General features: G+C 33.2%; 1 protein-coding gene across 1 annotated transcript in view; it reads left to right on the plus strand.

Moving 5' to 3' along the window:
- LOC147034920 (uncharacterized) overlaps positions 1 to 18,491 on the plus strand; it is a 64,868-nt gene that overhangs the window by 26,836 nt on the left and 19,541 nt on the right. The window lies entirely within an intron of this gene.

The following is an 18,491-nucleotide window of genomic DNA, read 5'->3' on the forward strand; positions in this document are numbered from 1 at the left end:
TTGAGTATGGCATTGAACACCAATCAAACAAAAAAACAATGACCGTTTAATGTTGAAAAAAATAATCTGTGATCACCAAAGTCATGTAATGTATGCTAATAACCAACAAGCATGAATTTGCTTCACATCCTGGGTTAAAATTGCATGGCAATTATTAAACAAGGGAATAACCAGTGATGTCAGTTTGCAACATTGATTCGTTCTTTGCTCTGAAATTAAATAACACAGAAGCTTGGCAAATGCTACATGCTTAATTTGATCGGCCAATGATCACTCTTCCTTTTACTGGAAAAGAAATCTATATGACAGTTTTAAACAGTCCACCAAAGTCTTGAAACTTTGTTTTTCAGTTTCTTCAAAATTGACTTATCCTGACATCTCTGGTTTTCCCCTTGTGGTATATATATATATGTGTGTATATATATATGTGTGTATATATATATATATATATATATGTGTATATATATATATATATATATATATATATATATATGTATGTGTATATATATGTGTATATATGTATATATATATATATGTATATATATATATATATGTATATATATATGTGTATATATATATATGTATATATATATATATATATATATATATATATATATATATATATATATATATATACATATATATCTTCTTCTTCTTTCGGCTGCTCCCATTAGGGGTCGCCACAGCGGATCATCCATATGATCTGCATAGTGATTTGGCACATGTTTTACGCCGGATGCCCTTCCTGACGCAACACTGGTCGCCTCTTACGACACAGGGATAGTATATATGTATATATGTATATATGTATATATATATATATATATATATATATATATATATATATATATATATATATATATATATATATATATATATATCACGATCAATATCTGAAAAAGTTATGGATGGATTTGGATGAAACTTGGTAGACAGGTTGGGTATGTGACATTGATGAATTGTTTAGATTTTGGTGATGATCCAGATCTGGATATGAGACTTTCTTAAGTGCTTCTTCACCATTAAGAGATCGGGCCAAAAACTATATCCATGCATCCATCCATTGGGACCATACTCTGTGCAGAGCATTGGTGCTGATTAAGTAGTCTCCTTGGCTATTGTGCACAATCCTGAATGGGTCACCTCTCTGACACAGGATACCAGCAAGCTGCTACTCATTTTGCCGACCTCAGAAGGATGACAGGCCGAGTTAACCCCTCCTGGTACGAATTCAACATCTGAGTGGGATTTGAACTCAGGACCCTAAGATCCCACGACCACTACTCTCGCCATTAAGCCAACACCAGGCATAGGAACGATATGTAGCATCTTATTTCAAAAAGTTATGGACCAATTCAGATCAAACTTGGTGGACAGGTTGGGATTGTGACATGGACAAATTGGTTAGATTTTGGGGAAGATCCGGATCTGGATATGAGAAGTTTTTTTCAATTGATTCTTCACCACGAAGAGATCGGGCCCAAACTAAATATAGCATCTTATTTCAAAAAGTTGTGGATGGAGTCAAAGGAAACTTGGTAGACAGGTTGGGTGTGTGACGAGAACAAGCCAATTTCATTTTGGTTAACGTCCCGATGGAGATCTGGCCGATCAGTGGGATAATAAACGTGAACAATTCAGCCTGGTGTAGGTATGCACTCCAAATATATTTGGAAACCCAAACGTGAAATGGACCCATCTAACCTGTCTATCTCGCAGATTTTTCTGCTTAATATTTATTTATTGCACTATAAAGCTGCAGGAATTTTATAAGGTTTCACTTTGACATTTTGTAAAACCCTTGGTGTAACCATTTAGTACATAGCCCATGATGATGCGATCCAAGGTTGAAATCCCTTTTATTATGTTGTATGAGGGGTGAAGAAATTTCAGCAAATTGCCATTGCTTAGTAATGCCTTACTTGACATTAGACAAACAAATATAGAACATGGGATTTGATGTTAAAAATTGGTGTGAGAACAAAAACATTGAATATCTGCAGCAGCCAGCCCAGAAGTTATTTATATATATATATATATATATATATATATATATATATATATATATATATGTATATATATATATATATATATATATATATATATATATATATATATATATATATATATATTTATATATGTTATATAACATATAAAGTTCTTTGTGCATCCTATCCGATTTCCTCCTCTCCTACTATATTTAAATAAGGCAAGTATGTATGTATGTGTGTACATCTGAAAATCATAGTAAAAAGTTGGGCTTGCCTGATCTCCACAAAATTTTGCATACGTGTTGGTCGCACCCAAGGTCATGTCAAGGAGGCAAAAAAAGGAACCCCCCTTCTCTCACAGGGGATTTGGGGGGGGGGGGGAGTGATGACTTGTCAATGCTCCTGTCGAAGAAATTAAACACCTTCTGTACAATTAGAACATGTATTCAACAAACAAATACTCTATTATGTGCACAGGAGATTCTGATCATACAAACTATTTCCAGATCTCTCAAAAACAAATAGAGAAAATTAGTCCTTATATAGTTTTCAGTGAGACACAATTTTTATCATTTTCAAGCACTGGTGCCAACCTGTCTGGTCTTGACATCTTCCAGATGAAGCTTATCTTCGGGTCTCCATACAGCCTCAGCTTGACGTGGTTGAATGGTTGAAACATATATTTCAAATCCAGACATGTTAATCCTCTCCAGAAAAATGCACAGAATGCTACAATGACATCAAATGCCAACTTTAATCGACATTAAAAATAAGTTTCCATCGTATATAGGTTAAAAGTCAGTCTGCTTCTTACAAAACTGGGAAGATATATTATCTTGAAGGGACTAGAGCTTAGTGAATACATCTGGGCACCTTCTTAAATTCACATTCCAACTTGTTTGTGTCTTTTATTAAAAAAAAAAATCCTTTAGATAGCTCAAAAATGATGGTCAATTCTTCTTATATTCAACTTACTGGCTAAGTTCAACTTGACACAAGCTTTAATAGTTCGGTGATCTTTCCATACAAAGAAAAAATATAATTATGTTCATTCCAAATGGATACATACTTAAAAAGAATCATATCATATTTGAGTAAATTTTATTTCAGGTTTAACATTTATTTTAATACCAAGTTTTAACTATCATCAATTTATTTATTTCATCACCTTCAAACCCATTATGATTAAAATGCATCAACACTCCCAAAGGCAAAAGGAGCAGGTGTTTATCGTTTCATAAAATATCAATTTTTAAACCCATTTCCCCCCAGTCTTAGGAAATTTCCAATGCATCATTCTACTTTCCCCTTCCCTTCCTTCTCTCTTTTCCCAACCTCCTCAGTAGAGGATAAATGGAGTTTCTGAGGCAGCCATTCAAATGATTGGAGGAAAAGGGAAAACCTTTCTCCCTCAAGCCCCCAAAGCCCAAAACAGGAGACCAATTTTCTCCCCCTCCCACACAAGCAAATGTAAAATTGAGACTGATTTTCTCCCCCTCCTATACAAGCAAAAGCCCAAAATAGGAGACTGATTTTCTCCCCCTCCCATACAAGCAAAAGCCAAAAACAGGAGACCAATTTTCTCCCCCTCCCACACAAGCAAATGCAAAATTGAGTGATTTTCTCCCCCTCCTATACAACCATGATTCATTTCCAACTTGTTTCAGTTTAAATGCTCAACTGGATGAAATGGACACAAAACTCGATCTTCTGGAGGTAAATGTTATATTTATTATTTTATTAATATCATAATATAATAATCTTTATATACCCTAATTGTTCTTCACTCTTTGTTTTGAACAGAATATGTTTGTTGATCGAGTTTCAAAATCACAAGACATCTGAAGCAAACTGCTGGGAAAGATCGTTCATTCTCACAACTGAATATTTACGCAAAGAAAAATGTTTAATATTTTCACTCTTGATTAATTATATTTGCTTTACTTTTAATTATTGAATTGTTAATTATAAAAAGAATAAAGGAAGTGCAGAGGAGGGGGGGGGTAGGTGCGCTCCCCCAATGACCAACCACCCCCCTCATCCCACCCCACTCCCTGTGTCAAATGTGGGGGTGAACAGGGGGGGGGTGGTTGGGGCTTGTGTGGGTGGGTGGAACTTGTGTGGGTGTGTGGAGCTTGTGTGGGTGGGTGGAGCTTGTGTGGGTGGGTGGAGCTTGTGTGTGTGGGTGGGGCTTGTGTGGGTGGGTGGGGCTTGTGTGGGTGGGTGGAGCTTGTGTGGGTGGGTGGGGCTTGTGTGGGGTGGAGCTTGTGTGGGTGGGTGGGGTTTGTGTGGGTGGAGCAAAAAAAAAATTAATTAAATAAACGTGTGTGGGGAACTAATTAACTAATCACAAATTATGTGAATATGATGGATGTGGATGTCTTATGTGGGTGGTGTTTGCATGGGCGGAGCTTGTGTGGGTGGGGCTTGTGTGGATGTGGCTTTTGTGTGTGGACTTTGCATGGGTGGGGCTTGAGTGGGTGGGGCTTGTATGGGCGTAGTCAAAAAGGGGTGGAGTTAAAAAAGGGGAGGAGTCAAAAAAAACATATTTTTTTCAATTTATCTTTGTCTTTTGAAATTCCTGTCAATAAAATGAACCTAAAAACTCTTCCCCTTCGAAATCATATACCTTATAAGTCCAAGGAACTGAATCTATCACATAAACGATTTTAAAAAGTTCATTTGTCCATCGCTTGGTATAACCTTTTTCAAAATGAGATTTACACTTGTATATTCTTACTGTCACCAACTTTGAACTTTGGCTTTCTGACATTTATCTCTTTTTCATATTCTAATTTTATAAATGTTTCTGATGGTTTAGTATTCGTTGAGGTGTGAATCGTATCATTATACTTATCGACAATGTCCTGAATTAAAGATAACCATTGTTGAGACCCGAATTGAGTGAATTATTTATATAGTCTCTCTTTTAAAGTGCGATTGAATCACTCAATAACAACCGCCTCTCCTTCATTAAAGGTGCTGTATAATGTAATATTGTTATTTTTAAAAAAAATTCAAAAATGTTTTGTTGTAGAACTCTGTATCCTCATCAGTCCACAATTTTTTAGGTTTTCGCTTACTTTTATTAAATATCTGTTGAAAGGCTAACATAAGTCTATTCCCGATTTTGTTTTTAAAAGGGACGACCCACACATATCTACTCCTCAAATCAATAACGGTTAAAGCATACTTGGACCCCTTATCATGATTGAGTTCAATTAAATCAGCGGACCAGATATAATCAACTTCCTTGGAATAAACCTTCCTTCTATGAAACTTTGTGATTATTGGTTTATGTAATTCATCAGCTAATTTCTCTTCAATCATAATGACATCATTAGAGCCTATACGTTTTTGGAATTTCCAAGTCCAAGTTTCAATCTAGCACTGATCATCTTCTTTACGATGAACCTATCAACCTTTTCTCTCAAGGTTGGATTTTGTATCAGAGACAAATTATACAACATTTCTCTATCGGCTTCATGCTTTTCTTCCAACGTTGCGTTTTTCCATAATCAATATCGTGCCTCGTGCACACTTCATCAACCCTATTGATAGGTTTGCTCCATGGTTTAGGATTGTCAGCCTCATCTAATCTTTTATTCAACTTTGTTCCTGGACCACAGAAAGAATACCCTGGTAGATGTAATTCCCCTGGTATTCCAGTAGTTGTAAATTTACTTCCTGATAAAAACTTTTGTATATCTCCCCCACATTTGTGTTTGGTGAATTCTCTCTTTTTTGAGCCACACACCGAACATGTAACTCTTTGTATAACCCTATTATTTTTAGATCCTCGTGAAGGATCTCTAAGTCTTACTCACGTTGTTGTTCTTCATCTTCTTCTTGTGGACTTTTTTGTTTCACAGCCTACAGTTTTCATCAAAACTTCCTGAAACTTGGCATATATATGTATATATATATATATATGTATATATATATATATATATATATATATATATATATATATATATATATATATATATATATATATATATATATATATATATATATATATATATATATATATATATATATATATATATATATACACACCCTGCGCAGACAGTAACCATCTACGCTTTTGAAAATTCCTCCGAGAAAAAAAGTTATGATGTCAAAATATGTCCACTAATGGCAATCGCCTAAAAAATTATCTCTGAAACTGGGCAAGCTTTTTGAATTATGTTTGCGGGAATTGAACAGGGCATTAGCAGAGATGAATTACCACACATATGATACATCACTATGACGTCATATCAATTTTATGACCTCATTCCTATATTTTGACATTTTTTGTTTCACAACCCAGAGTTTTCATCAGATCTTCGTGAAACTTGCCATGTATGTGCAGAAACCCCAGGCGCAGGCAGTAACCATCTTTGATTTTCGAAATTTTTCCGAGAAAAAAAAAGTTGACGTCATAATATCGCCGCTAATGGAAATCGCCTATACCGTTATCTCCGAAACTAGGCAAGCTGTTTGAATTTTGTTTGCGGGAATCAAGCCGGGCATTAGCACAGATAATTTATCACAAACCTGATACATCACAATGACGTCATATTCGTTTTTATGACGTCATCATTAAGAGGATGAGGTTCTTAGCTCATTTGAGCTTGTTACTTTTAACAAAGGAGATATTTTTACTCTTGGTTTTCTTTTTTCATTTTAGACAAGAACTCATTTATTTATGAGAAAAATTGCTACAGAGTGTGAAAACCTTTTTAGTTTCCAACATGCACATTTGAATCTTAATTTTTAAAATATAAAGAATCCTCAGAAATGTCTTCACTCTCTCCTCCATTTATTTGAGAAAAAAAAATGGAAAACTTTCATTAAAGCCAATCACGCCAACATCATCAATAATATAATCTTTTCCTTCTTTCTCTTCTTGATCTCCACTTTCTTGTTTAAATCTTCTCCCTGAAACTGATGTTAATAATCTTGACGCAAATATTTCTAATAGACTTGCCAATTCTTTGTTTTCCTCCTCAGTGCGTTGAGATTGATTGATTTTCTGAAAAGCCTTCGATCTTTTTAAAATCTCACTGGTTTCCATATTTTTATATTTATTCTCTCTTTCCTCCCTCTCCTTCTCCTCCTCCTCTCTCTTCTCCCTTGCCTCCTTCTCTCTCTTCTCCCTCTCCTCCTTCTCTCTTGTCTCTCTTCTCCCTCTCCTCCTTTTCTCTTGTCTCAGTTTCTTAAACTCCTTCCTCATCCCTTCCGATCCTTGAATCACTTTCACCCCATAGAATACAATACATATATTCTTCAGGATTTCTTGTAATTCCTGCATCCAAAATATTGTTTTTACAACAGGAAACTATTTATTCTGAATTTCTAGAAGAGCCTTGCGTTTTCTTAACTTTAAAATTTTTTCATTATTTAATATTTTAGTTAAATCCAAATTTGTTGGTTGATTAACATCAGTATAAAGCCAATCTTTTATTGAAAATACCTCATTCTTATGTTGTAAAATATATTTATTAAAATACCGAATACCCTTTTCTTGAAGGTATGGGTATGCTTGGACACAGAAATGATAATTTTCTTGAAGCCTTCTTGCTGTCATTTATGTATTAGAAATATATGACAGATTAATATCATGACAGGAAAAACCTCCCCATCTTCCCATTGTTAAATCATTTTGTATTTCCTTACTTTTTATTTATAATCCTTTTCTTTGTGTTTCAAGACATAAACTGACAAAACCATTATTGATTTTACCCTTATTAAATTATTTTATTTGTTGTTTGTCAATCCTGCTTCCACAAAATTCATTCTTGGTACCAAGTGGATAATATTCTTCCTTACGAGACTGATTTAATTGTTCCAGGTCTTATAGGTTAATTTTAAATGACCAATTATACCCTAAATCATTCATATTATATCCCCGTTGTTCTATTCTCATACAAACGATAGGCCCTTCTTGATAAAATTTTATTTTAATTGGAACTGTGAATTATGTACGACCTGGAGATAAAATCAACACTTCTGTATCTTTGGAATACACAGCCATTTTGTTTAAGGATATATATTGTGATAAATCACTTAATGTCACCAAGTCATTCGCGTCAGTCAGGCTTGGATAATTTATTAATTTATAAACATTTTTCATATTAATATTTTTGGCTATCTATATTTCTCTGGTTCAGCCTGTGCCTTTGTGTAATAATTTGATAAATCAATATCCAGTTCTTGGAATACACCAAAGATAGAACCATCTTTACCAACATAAGTCATTTATATTAGATTAAAAATAATGTCATTAAAAATTGTATTTTTGTTATGTTGAAATAACACAAAAAGAAATAATTGACCACAACACTTGGAATTTAATTCTTGGACTTGAAATGTTTGATAAACACCATTCTGCAAGAATTGTATTACTTCAACAAGTGGTGGAAGACCAAAACTATCAAAATAATATTTGTCTTAACGATTAAAAATACAAACCCAATGAGAACTGTTCCCATTATTATCTTCTAAATTCATAATAATGTTCTTTGTATGTTTAGACACGTTTGCTAATTCATCTCTCATACAAATAACCACATTATGAATTTTTAATTTCTTACAATATTTGATAAGTTCTCAATTTGATGTTGTATTCTTTCCAAATTATTTAAACCACTCATCAATGCTTATTTATTTATTAGAAAGATATAATCCATTACCGCTTTTAGTTAATTTCACACCTGCTTGTGCGATAGAAGAAAGCATATCTCCAACTAACAATCTCGCTTTATCAGGCAGACTTTCAAGTTTTTCGGCAAAATCTACAATGACACCACTTCCACCAATTTGTTTCTCCAACTCTTTGTTATGTCTTTCCAATTCTCTTTGAGCCAGGAGTTGAGCCTTCCTTTCGTTGGCAGTTTTCAGCGCTGCTGAAATACCACCTGTCAATGCTCCAGCCACACTTAAACCAGCAAATAAAGGAATTAGAAATGGAAGAAATCCTGCACTCGTCTCTCTTATTGAATATTTCTTCAACATTGGTTTTGACATTTTAATTTTAAGTGAGCCAGTGTCATTCAAGATTTTAACCTGTTCTCTTGTGAGCAAAACATCAATTCTTACTGCTCCTTTTCTCTGAATTGTATCAACGTTAATCATACAAGGCTTTTGATTTTGAATACAAGATGATAGTTTATGAAGATTGATTTGAATAACATATACCCCAGTTTGAACTTTACTACTCATTTATTTCTCAAAAAAATTATGTGAGACTCATCATAACACCATTATCTGTATTAATCTGTCATTCTGTTTCTTTCAAAAGCAAACAATATGTATCAACTTCTTCACTCTCTCCTCTTTCAAAGTATAGGGAAGTATCCACTCGATTCGACTTTATAGTTTCCTTTCGAGCACTCAGGTCAATCGCATATATTGTATCCAGACTTTTAAATGCTGTCATATCCAAAATGGGTTCTTTATTTCCATTGCTTTCACACACCTTTTGGTAAGACTTGTGGTAAGACATTATGCTTCAGCATAATGATTTTTTCCCAATTAATTTCCAATCTATCTCGTGGATAAAATGTTCCATCTTGAGAAGCGCGAAGTTGTTTCACCTTAGCATTATCACACAATGCATTATTCTTATCAGTAGCAGTATCGCCATCTGCTTTTTAAAAAAAATTATCCACAGATATTGTGGCTTTCCTTCCAGAACACCCAAATTCCACGTCTAAGTGGTTCGGTTCAGTTTATCGTGTTGGCATCTTCTTTTAAAGTATGATACATTGAGTGGATTCATTGAGTTAAGTCTTCTATTCAACATCTCTTCTGTTTTAAGATTAGGAGTATATTCACGAATATACCAACTAATTTCATCAATTAGAAATTTATACTGAGCACCAAAAGCATAAGCCACACCAAAAAGCAATCTATTTTCATGATCATTCCTTTGCAGTTGAAATCTAATTTTAAAACCACACAGAACTTTATCATGCTCACAAAATCCAAATATACCTTTAAGAGGAACTGCCACAGTAAAACTATTACCTGCTTTTGTATCATCATAATACATTCCTTTCCTTTGACTCTATCCAAGGTCTGTGTTTCTTCCCGTTGACATATCAGGAATGAAAACCTTTGACAACCCCCTTTTCCATTATTTCATCATTTAGATGTAGCAGAGACATAATCAACCGCTTCAACTTCTTGTGTTCCAATGTACAAATGAACACCATCAAATATTTTCCAGAAGAAATAATTTACGAGTGCAGCATTTATGTTAGTCACAGCCTCAGTGAATGTAAATTTACACAAGAAACTTTTGGCAACATTCATATAAGTTTGTTGATTATTTATTTCAAAACTTTTTGTTCCATTTGCATTTCAGTCTGTTCCAGTTATTGCATTTACCTTGAAGTAATCTTCTTTTTTAGTGGAGTTTGAGATGATAATGGTATCATCCAAATCATAGATACTATCAATTGCTTCCATACTTGTATTTATTACGGAAAAAAAGATGTTAAAACTTTTGAAACCCTGACCCAAGTATTTGAATTATTTTCTGTCGTTCTTGGGGAGACAACTGAGTTTTGCCTTTCTTAATTTATTTTATTGCTGGTAATTTATGAGATTCCTTTTGGGCATCTTTTATACTCTTTAGAACACCCTCTACATTTCCCCCAGCAGAAGCAGTTGAACCAATTAGGTCTTTATGTTTTCGAATAGTTGAACCTATACCAATTTGAGGATCAATTACCACATCTCCTTTATTTCTAAATTGATGTCCGACACCCCTTTGTCTCTAAGGTTTATAGTATCCTCTACCAAGATACATACCTTCACCCTTGTGGTATGGGGAAAGGAACATCCCATCCCCTGTAATTATTTTATAATTTCCCAACTCGTGTTTCCTCACAATAACCATCGTACTTATTTATTGGAAAACTTCACATCGGTGAATTCTGATGGATATCATTTCTCCATTAAAACAAATCATGCAATTATCTTAGTCAGTTATCCTCAAATTTACTCTGTGTATGTTTTTTCCTGACAGGGAGATAAACCAAATTTTTGGGTTCCATATTGAATTTATAACCAATTGGGGTTGAGTATGCACTGAATGAAAATATTGTATTTGTTCTTATTCCATCATTATAAGTGCCATCAATCAAATCACACTGAATTAATACTGAATTTAGCCTGAGCAAATTTGAATGACATTGTCACTGTAAAACATCCCATTAGTTTCAATCTTTTTTGAGGAGAAGCCCAATAACTCTAAATTAATTATTAATTGTGAAATCAACCTTGTAGTTATTTTTAAGTTGAATCGTTGATTTTGAAGTGTGTTTTTCAATATCTATAACAATATTTTTTCGTTCATCATCCTGTTCTTTAATAAGACGAGCAATTTTGGAAGATATTTGAGAAATCTCATATGCTTCGGGTGAAACTGTTATCGTTTTGTATCCACTTCCCGGATTATAACTAAACTTGTCATTTTTCTCAGTTATATTAAATAAGTTATTATAAGTTTCCATGGACAATAAAGATGCCTCATATTATTTTGTTGTGTCAAGTTGTAGTGGTTATGGGAATGAAGATGTGTGGTCGCTTGTTGTGAAATTAAAACTAAGGATTGTGCTTCTCATCTTATTTAATATAGGATAAAATGTCTTTGTGTTGACATTTATTAATTATTTTCATGTTCATCAACTGGTCTAAAATGGATGATGCTTCATGAAAACAATTGTTATTTCCAGCCTTCTTACCACCTTACAGCAAAAACAGTCTATTAACAAATTGTGATGGGTCATTTGGAAGAAAACTAACACCTGATCGAAGCCTACTTAAAGTCTGAATAATGTGTTTCTCCTCATTCTTCCTACTTTTATCAGATAGACTAACCCTATAATTAAGAGAGTCCAGCAGATCAATATATACTCTATCATCCTTATTTTTCATATCCAATGGTTTATCAAAATACTTTGATTCATCCCTCACAGTTGAACCTTGTCTTCCATCTTTTGTGAGAAGAAATATTAATCTGGGGGTTAATTTAACAGTGGGTGGAGCAGAACCCAAGAACTTTAATTCATCATTAAATATCAATACCTTTTCTTGAACAAGATGAAATATTGCTGGTTGTTCTGTTGGAATGAGTCCTGCTTTGGTTTTTGAATCCGCTGAATATTTGTTGTTTTGAAGAGCATTCACAATATAATCAGGGGTTCGATTAATCTCTTCCAGTTGTTGAAATAATCCTTCCTCATCATATTCTAATTCTCCTATATGCCCTAATTCTTCCTACATAATTTGACTGAAATAATTTAACATTTGAAGTTTTTTCGGAGTATATTCTCTTGTGGGAACTGTGGAAGCATCGACAATTTTTTTCTTGGGAAGTTTTTAAAAGTGGTTTTAAAAATTTCTCTTGTTTTCTTTCAAATGCTTCTTCACCCACTGGCTTCTGTCTGCGTTTCTTCTTTATGTCTTCCTGTTGTTTTACAACTTTTGAAACCAACTCTTGATGTTCTTCAAATCTTCGTGCTCTTTCTTTTGCATCCATTTATTTATTGGAAAATATCATTTAATGAATTGTAAAGATCAACTGGGAAATTTTCCTTTTATTTTCTTCATCATTAAAGTAGATGTGTTCAAATAAATCCTTTTCTTTAAATATTTTCTCAAATTCTTCATTAACATGAATACGAGTTGTAATTTCTTCTTCACTAATACTTGTAGCTCTGCTTTTCATATGTTTGTGTTGATTTTCTTCATCAACATCAATACCGAATGATAAAATCTTCACCCCATTACCACTCAGATGTTTAATAATTTGTCTCATTCCTTCTGGATTAGTTTCTAATATCCCAACACCACCAGATTTTAGTTTCTTTAACTCACTCTTACAATGTGAATATTTTGTTGCACCAAGAGAAACCTCCTCAAATATTTGACCTTCATTCCTCAATCGCTTATGTTCCTCGACTGCAATATAGTAAAAATGTTCACCTTCTACTTCTCCAGGCCTTATTGCTCTTGTTGTTGATGCAATATGAACTACATGGTGCTTTTTAAGCAAATTTACAATATTCTCATTTGTACTACACAAGACCCTTGATTTATGAGAGTTTTTTCCAGAAGCAGATTTACCCACAAGATTTATAATAATATATGTCATTTATATATGCAATTGTTTATAAAATAAAAAATATATCTTTTAATATCTCATCTTGTTTCACAATAATATATTTATATTTTTCAGTTGTGTGCTTCATATAATCCCCAAATTCCTTTTTATTACATAAAGTAGAACAATTGTCTCTCCAAAAATTGTTTATATGTATTGAATTTAACTTGAATAAAATAAAAGTATTGGCATTGCTTCTTATTGAGCGACAAGCAAGTTGAAAGTATGATTTACAAAGGTAAATACAATTACAAGAATACTGTCTCCCTCTTGTGTAGTTGCTATCCATTACCATTTGGTTTCTCTCATTAATTCAATCATCAAAGATAACAAGGTTCTGTTTTTGATTTATCCAAATCAAAGGGTGAAGGTACATCATCCATATTATTACTAAGAATACAAGTAAAGTTATCGGCTTTGATTTCTTTTTATATCTCTGTGTATCACAAAATAGTTGTCATATATCTTCAATGTTGTAATTATTTAGTTTGTTTTGAAGTTTAAATAAACCGATTACATCTTCTTTTTGAAGACCAGCATTAAAAACTTGTGAGAGTCGTTAATACTCAGGTTGAAAACTTGACTTTGTGAAAATAATTAAATTATCATAATCTAAAAAGTTGGGAGTAAGGAGCATCTTTAAAAATAAGCAGGTTTTTCCACATCCACTTGAACGAACTATGTGATATCTTAATGAATTTGGAAGATTTTTATGGTTGTTAAATTTTGTCTTATTTTCCCAAATGGGTAAAAAATAATTCATTTATATATTTGGAAAACAGGTTATTTCATTTATTATTAGCGTTTTTAGAAACTCTATATTGTATCCCAAGTTCGGGTTTAATTTGAAGATAATCCATTATTTTATTTATACAATATCTTGTGTTAATATTTCCCTGAAAATGACAATCGTGAATAATATATAACAACAATCCTTTGAACATTTCTCTAATACGTTCAGTTTCTTCCATTATAAGGAAAGGTGTGTTATCACCCTCATACTTTACATTCATTTCTCGAATCAATCATGGAAAGTAATTCATTTTTGGTGTAAATCCAAAAGAATTATATTCCTTTTTATATATTTTATTATCATTAATGAGAAGATAATCACAGAATATACATTGTTTATAGGCTTTTGACACTGTGTTTTTCCCACTCGATCACATGCAGGACAATTCTCAAATTTGTCCAATGGAGAATTAGGGAATTCAAGGGGCTCAAGATCTTGTATACAATTCATATTTATCAAGTAAAACTATGCTTTAACTAAAATTCATCTTCGGTACTTTCATTGGTGCTTTCATCATCATCTATAAAACTACTTTCATAACTATCGTTTGAACACAAGCTCTCGGTATCATAACTGTCTTCTGTTCCAACAGAGATACTCTCATCACTCTCATAATCTTCAAAATCTTCAGTTAAACAATGACTCATATTTAATTAGTAGAAAAAAACATTACCATCTATATCTATATACTTTTTTTCATTAACAGATTCAACTACTCCATTTTTTATATTAAAGGTAATTTAAAAATAATCCTAAATGACGATTGAATGAAATGTCATTTCACATGATATATAAACATCCTTTATTTCATCAGGATTTACATCTTTAGGGATGTTGAAAAAAATACAAATTTGTCCTTGCATATTACAGATGGTCTTATCTTTTCTTTCTGAAGCTTCATCCATCTGGTTTTTCTTTTTTGATACTTTTTCTTGTTTCGTTGCTTTTTCTAGTTTTGAATATATTGCCAGAAGGAGAGGAGAAACTTTTGTTAGAGCTACTTTAATTGATGTTCTTCCAGATATACTAAAATACCTTCCACTGAAGGAAATTGAAGAACTCATATTATTCACCATTATTGTTTTTATCCAATCATTGTTATATTTATCTTTATTCAATTTAACATCCTCGACATATTTCTCAGTATCTTTTACAAATGAAGAGATTGATTGAAACTTGTCTTTTGTGTCTTGATACATTATATTTATAAAGTGAAAAAAGTTGGAGGATAAAATGGTTTTAAGCACAGATTCACCTAAAATTAAACGAAATTTTCATCAAGAAAAATTTATTTTAAGCAAAGTTTTGTTCTATATATATGGTAAATACAACGTACTGCGATGTTTGTAATCATGAATATAAATATTATAAAAAAAACACCTTCAAACCAACAAACACACATTCAATCTTTTCAGACAAATATCTCCACTTGACCAAGAAACTAAACATTGTGATCGATGTGATAATGATGTTCTTTTTAAAAAATTACAATAAACACCTTCAATCATGCAAACACAAGAACAACGAAGAAAGGGAAGGTGCTAATAAATTCTCCATTGAAAACCCTGATCGGGCATTTAAAGGAGATAGAAAAATAAGATTGTTTAGCTTTCAAGACCCTGGACCATCTTCAATCATGGAAGCTGTTGATGTGGTTTAACAAAGTATTGAGGCTATAATTAAAAACACATCAAGGGAAATGAAAACTTTTATGTTTTATATGGGAGTAAAATTGAATATGGTAAGAGAAGGTGATGAAACTACTTCTGATATGAGGACAAACCCTCACTTTATCTCATCATTTCAAGATTTTGTGAGATGTGATGTTTACGATGAACTCCAGAGACAAGAACAAGATGTTGATAACACTGTAGTAGGTAGTGGATTCAATAATACAAAAATAATCTTTTTAGATATAAACATCTTAAAATCAGATCCTCTTCAAGCTTCTTCTTATATTGATTTACCAAAAGAGATAAAACTTAAGAAAGCGGTTGTTACTCTTCAAAACAAAGATAATAAATGTTTTATATGGTCTGTTCTTGCTCACTCACATCCTCCACAATGGAATCCTGAAAGAGTTGAACATTATAAGAAATATGAGAATGCATTAATGTTAAAGATTCAAAGTTTCCAATGCCATTGAGAGATATTCCTAAATTTGAGGAAATGAATAATCTATCTGTTAATTTCAACATCATCGTCCCCTTCAAGATTGCGAAATTCATTCGTTTCACCACCCATGTATGATTCAGTTTTAATGCTGAAAAAAAAAAGCAAGTTGTCAAAAATTACCACCAAGTTGTGGTATTGCTTTTAAATTAATTACCACCATGCCAAATATAAGGTTGTGTAGAAAGTCGAAGAGACAGAGAGACAGAGAGACAGAGAGACAGAGAGACAGAGAGACAGAGAGACAGAGAGACAGAGAGACAGAGAGACAGAGAGACAGACAGACAGACAGAGAGACAGAGAGACAGAGACACACACACATGCACAAACACAAATACACACACATATATATATATATATATATATATATATATATATATATATATATATATATATATATATATATATATATATATACACACACACCTGGAGACAGAGACAGAGTGATAATTTCTCACCTTGGACTCGGGTCATTCAAGATCAAAGGACGTGAGAGAACTTCTTTACAGCCAACAATAATATCATTCACTTCTCTTCTGAACGATTGAATGTCTTCAAGAAAGTCATTCATTTTTATCCACTCGTCGTGTGATTCAGATAACTCATTTTCAACAACAGTTATTAACGATATTTTTTATTGGGGATAACCTGTTAGAAAAAAAGTAAATTATTATTATTAGTTGTATTGTGATTTAATACCGTTTTAAACAACAAATAATGAATTGGGTTGAGAATCTCACCCGTCATCTTGTGAAAATGATTGATCTGCAAGGTTGTAGTAAAAATCTGAACGCTTCATATTCAAAATAAAACACGCTCGGCACACAAGTTGGTTTAAATAAGCAACTTAATGATATAATGGGAGATTTCACAACAATCGTTTTTTTCAGGGTGTCTCCCACATAGGAAATGACTTCGGAATTTTTTTGGCTTGGTTCAGGCGAGGCAGCTTGGCTGACTTCAAACTGGCTCATTTTAACATGAAAATGAAACAGCTTGCTTTGAATGATTTTGATAAAACCTACGTTTAAAAGCTGTTTTTAGCTAAACTTTGTTTTGTTAGTGGTCTGGTGATTTAAGATATAACCATGAGAGACATGGGCACAGAATACTTCCTCATTTTCATGGCACGACTGTGCTCTTAAAAGCACTTCCCCATTTTACAAAACCAAAGGAGGATAACCACTTTCTTTCGTGCTTGAAGAGATAAAGTGAATATACTCGAGAGTGATGAATGTTATCAGAAAATTAAGTTATTTCCTAAAGTAGAACATGGACAAATATTTGTTGGTTCGCTCTTTGAGTGGAATGAAATATGAAAGGGAAGAAGTGCTTTAATCAGTAATTCTCAATTTTACATTTGCTTGTATGGGAGGGGGAGAAAATCAGTGTCATATTTTGGGCTTTTGGAGCATGAGTCAAAGTTTTTCCCTTTTCTCCCATTCATTTGAATGACTGCCTCAGAACCCCATTTATCCTCTACTCTCCTCTCTCTTCCGCCACCTTCCCCCCTCTAATCACAACGTCCTCTCCCTTCCCTCCTTCCTCCCTTCCCACACTTCCTGCTCTCTCCTTTTTCCACAAGGCAAAATCGTTTCTGTTGTCTTTCCTCTTCCATACATAAATTTTATTGTTAACATACACCCTGCCCCCCCCCCATTTACCCATATTTTTGTGTTAACATTTTCAGTTGTTTTTCTTTTCTGAGCTGTAAATGGTGATGTCAGTTGAAGTTTAAGTAGACATTATTATTGTCAAATGAGTTTTGTATTGAAATGTTGTTTTTGCTCATATGTATAATGGTGTAACATCTTTCTCAATTCTTTTCTTTTCCATGTTCGTGCGAATGACAAGTAGACAAGAAGAAGGCAAGTGTGGGATTTACACATTAAATAAACTCCCACACTATGTAGTATATAAACTCCTTTTTTAGTTTCTTGTTGCGGAAAGGACGTTGTCTTATCCCTTTTATCCAGAACCAGGCTTCTGGTAACATCATTGCAAGAGAGTTAAGCTGGGCCACTGATGCAGTGCTCTTGCATGTTGGGGCAAGAATTTGCCCAGATTACCAGCGATCTTGTGTATGCTTTGTAATGAGGTACCCATTGTCCACCAACTGATGCTAGCATACGGATATCCAGCTTAACACTGATTTGTGGAATGGTGCACTTTGTCATGCAACACCCGACGTGCGTGTTTTTTTTTTGACTACTTGCTTTTTATTTTCAGCATTAAAACTGAATCATACATGGTGTGTCTGTGTGTGGGCCCGTCTTTAAGTAGAAATGAGTAAGTGTTTTTTACTTATTGTAAATATTTCCCTGCTTGCATATTCGCGTCAAGTCTTGCCTTTGTCTTTATTTTACTGTTAATA

The sequence above is a fragment of the Eptatretus burgeri genome, chromosome 1 (assembly GCF_056783735.1).
Source record: "Eptatretus burgeri isolate ZD-2024b chromosome 1, Ebu_testis_v1, whole genome shotgun sequence".
NCBI lineage: Eukaryota > Metazoa > Chordata > Myxini > Myxiniformes > Myxinidae > Eptatretus > Eptatretus burgeri.